Below are 4,681 nucleotides of genomic sequence, written 5' to 3' on the forward strand. Positions count from 1 at the left end.
AGAGGAGAGAGGAGAGAGGAGAGAGGAGAGAGGAGAGAGAGACCTCGCTGTGCAATCCAGGCTGGACCTGACCTGCCTATGAGGCTCAGACTGACTTTCAATCTTCTTGGCTCAGCAGCTCCCAAGGGCTGGTATTATAGGCACGTGCTAATATGGCTGACAATGGACTTGAAGCTTACTGTTACTCTGGTTGATCTCAGTAGAGCAAAGGGTTCAAATCCCCCTGGCAACATGAAATGTTTGGAGTGGAGGCCAGTTTGTTCCCTTCATCAGCTCTTCCTTTTGTGCTGTATCTCAGACAGGGCCTTTCACTGTCAATGCTCAGTGTCGCATTTACTTGTAGACTTGGCTCTTGCCCAGTGTTGCGAGTCCACTGATAGGGGAGCGGAGGGGAAGCATAGCAGGTTCTGTTGTTCTGAGTAAGCTTCGGAGCACTTTCTTTGCTTTCTGTTCAGTCTCATGACAACTTTCTTTTTTTCCAAGCATAGCTGAGATAAGGCTATAAATTTAAATAAGAGTCTACTACTAGTTCTGCAGTAATAGAGAGGAATTACAAGGTGAAAATAATTCCTAAGTTCTATTAAATATTACTACACTCAGACATTCACAACTCAAACTAGACCTTTTGCATCTACCACTACCTCCTTCAACATAAGTGTACCCTTCAAAAATAAAACTCCTTACCTAGAATTATAGACCAAATTGACTCTTCAAGTCCCAGTGAGAAGAGAAAGCCACATTCTTCCAAAATCCAGAGCTCTACAAGTTCCTATAATAGGATAAATCTCTTTCTAGGATAAATGACAGTGGAGAATTTTACCTTGACGTAAAATCCAAACTGTATAAACAGGCACCTGATTTACTTCAAGGTTTCTAAATGTTAGGTGTATAATAATACATTGCCAACACATTTATAAAATTTGATTTATTCAGTCACAAATCATACCAAATCAAGAGCATCTCTGTGCAGCCTAGTTGCTGTTGGGTAAACTGAACCCATGAGTCAGAGGTAACTGGGACACTGGGCCTGCATTTCTGTTTTCTGGTGGCCAGAATCTCCATTCTCAATTAGCCTTAAGCAGCTGTCTAAATTAGAACAGAAAAAAATCTTAAAAGAACAAGCAGTAATTTATACATATGGAGCAATTTAAGGCCATACTGAGAACCAGACAAGCTCATATTCAATGGAGTGATATATTTTTGTAGAGAAATGATGCACCTTAACTATGCATCTACTTATATTGTAAAATAGAATACTTTTCAGTCTAAAATATTTGCTTTTGAGTTATTCTACTTAACTCATACTTTGTGCAGGAAACAGGAGAACACACTTGCTTTACAGTCATATGATTGAAAGATCCTTCACACTGTAGGCACACCAGTCAATCCTGAAAGGCAAGACAGCTTGCAAGTTCTAAAAATAAGTTCCTCCTCTTTCAATTGTGGGGATAAAAAAATGTCAGTTAGGCAAACCTGTTATACAAAATTTGGTCAAAAATTGACCAGATGGCCAGGTGCCCATATTCTTCTTTCAAAGTACACATTCATTAAGCTTTTTCAGGAAACCAATCACATCACTGTGATTTGAAAAAGAAAATGTTTCTTGACCTGTTGAAAATGAATATACCTGTCCAGCATAATAGAAAACTTCAGATGCTCGCTGTTGGTCGTTCTGAAGCGTTAAAGTCCGATGGGTTTCAATATACAGCTCAGCTCACAATGTTGTCTCACTTCTCATCTTCGTGGAAAACCTTCTTTTTTATGGAGGCAGTAAGCAAAAATTATGACTTAGGTGTGTGTGTAGTTGGTGTGCATAATTTTGATTGTTTCATACGTGTCAGGATCCTGTCTATGAATGGAGAGAGAAAGATAAGGTTCTTCTGCTCCCACCCAGAGCGTACCCTAGGCCTCATAGAGGCCTCAGGTTTTGCTAAGGAACTAAGGGAAAGGCTGTCTACAAAGTGCTGCAGCTCTAGTGATAGCTTTGTTATCATGTCAGTAGCAACCTACGTTACTGTAGAGCTCACTGTTTTCAGGAGACAACCCCTTTCTGTCTCTCTTCCTGCTGTTAACATCTAATCTACTCTCCTTCCCTTCCTAGATTATGCTGCCTCATGGCTTCTGGAAGAACCTGATCATAGTTCCAAGGATAGCTCTGGCAATGAGGTTCAAAGTCTGCCTCTTCCATTTACTAACCATGGATTTAGCCAATGGATTTAAACATCCTGTGCCTCATTTTCCCCATCTCAAAATGGTACTTATCTCATAGTGTATTTCTGACATGGGTGAGTCCTCAACAAACATTAGTTGCAGCTTTCCTGTCTGTGTAGTGCACATGCACCGCCCACTCGCCAACGGCTTTCTTCTCTACACATGTCCATCTCTTTCAGATTCCAACAAAGCAGAACTGAGGGGTCGGCAGTCATCACCCTCAGCAGCGCCCAACACTCATACTTGGCGGAGCTCTGAGCCCAGCCTCCGCAGAAGTTCCCACCCCACACACTGAACAAGTAGAGAGATGCTCGTCTCTATTGTAGGCTGGTGGGTAAAGAGTGTTGCAGCTATGGTGTTTTTCACTGGCTTTTCAAAGACAGCCATGGCACAGCAGTCCATATGCTGTGTAACCGACTAAAGATGGCACCGAGTCCTTGCTCCTTTCCATGGCTGCTACGTCTGGGGCCATGGTGAGTGATTGACCGTCATGCCTGCCACAGTAGGCAAGCCTTTTAACCTTCCTCTGTTGACATAACAAAGACTGAGCTGTGAACGCCTGTCCCCTGCATCATTATTTAATGAGCCCAAAGCCAAGTCCTCAGTGCTGCGCTCCTAAGTCATTCTTGGTGTTAATTTTCTCTAGACTTTACATTTCACTCTTCCAGGTTAAGTACCCTTGTTCTATTCTTAAACCTCATGGAAATGAGACTGGCAAGCACACAGTGTGGCCTTGCTGACAGAGGACACCCCATTTGCTTCCTGAAACCACAGGAGCCATCTTCCATCTTCCTAACTATATCTTTGACTCCAAATTCTGTTTTCTGGACACCTGCTCTTTGATTTGCCAAATATTGAACTCTGCTCATTTTGTTTGTGCTCTTTTAGAATCTGAACAGCACTGCTCTTACCCTACTCATCTTCCAAGAACTGTTGATCTCCTGTACTGTAATACATTATGTAAATTCAGAGCTTTAGGGTCCTATCTGTGACTAAGCTCCCATGGGGAGACTCCCCATTGAGACTAATTTAGAGGAAAGGAAGCTACTCTACCAAAGACGATGATGAAATTCGCATTAACTGCAAGATAGCACACCACAGAAGACCCTATATCTTGCTGACACTACTCTTTTGAACTATTTGAAGAAAAACATGGTAAAAAGAAAACAGACGACCCTTTTGCATCTATATACTCAAAATAGTTAGGATAGATATACAGCTCCATTCTCTTAATTCAATGAATAGAGAGGTTTGTTCTAATAGTGTTTGAAACATGATATCATGTCAGGATATCATGTCTGCATCTTGTACAATGAATAACCACTAAGACAACAATATGCAATGTATTAATTATTGAAAATGTGCCAGTAATCAGTTGTGAAACTGTCTCATTGATATTTGTTTCTCAGTAGAATTATTAAAAAATAAATAAATAAAACTAAAAAAAGATTTAAAAAAAAAAGAAAAAGAAAACAGAGTCCTTTCTTCTAAGTTTAACGCACCAGTAAATACACAGACCGCACTATACACCTGTATTTGATTGTATCACAGATGCCGAAGTCCTGCTGAGTCGTGGAAAGTTCTCCAAATCAGAGATCAAAATGACTGGAATCCTTCACATAGCCTTGTTTTATATCTTACAAAGAATCCAGGAAAAGTGCTGAAACTGTTCTGCACTTTCAGTTCTTTAAGTCAAGCACAACCACTACACCTACCTTATAAAAAGTTCCCAGAGTCACATCAAATATCAGTGTCTGTATAACTGAAAGAAATGAAATCCATAAATCCATGAGTCTCAGAGTACGCTGTGAATTTGGTTGGTTACCAGCATCGGTCTCCTAAGAAGCAGCCAAACCAAACCCACGGCAAATATTTTCTCCTGTTACAGGTCCTGCAGAGAGAATTGAGCAATCCTAGACCCAGTTATACAGCACAGCACAGCTCTTTAATGGTCATCACGTAAGGTCGTAAGGAAGCATTGTTACAGCTAAGCTGATACAGCGTGGCAAAGGATGTTGGAAGGATTAAATCCTTTTGAAATGGGTCTTGATTCGAGCTTACAAAAAAGGAATGGCAGAATTGGTGGACATGTCCCTTTAGCCTTGTGTATGGGACAGCGTAAGTGAGACCCACAAAGCCATGGAAGGAGCTCCAGGGTAAGCCCCTGCTGCTTACTGTGGGCACCTGCTTCTTTTGGCACTGTTTCCGTCAGATCAAGAATACAAATCCCAGATGGACTCAACCCGTGAACGTGAGCTGTTACACACTCCAGCTGAGAGGTAGTCAATTTTATTGTCTTGCCTTCACTGTGTTTAAGGCCTCTCCAGTTCAACCTTGCAAGTTTATTGAGTATTATTATGTATGCAATCATGTGTGCTTGGACCCTGGCATCTGGGTATTGATGACAGGGCTCTGACGAAAAGTGGAAAGCTGAGCTCTCCACGGGTGACTGCTCTCAGTCATTCAAATA

Source organism: Octodon degus, unplaced genomic scaffold (assembly GCF_000260255.1).
Source record: "Octodon degus isolate 3935 unplaced genomic scaffold, OctDeg1.0 scaffold00080, whole genome shotgun sequence".
Lineage (NCBI taxonomy): Eukaryota > Metazoa > Chordata > Mammalia > Rodentia > Octodontidae > Octodon > Octodon degus.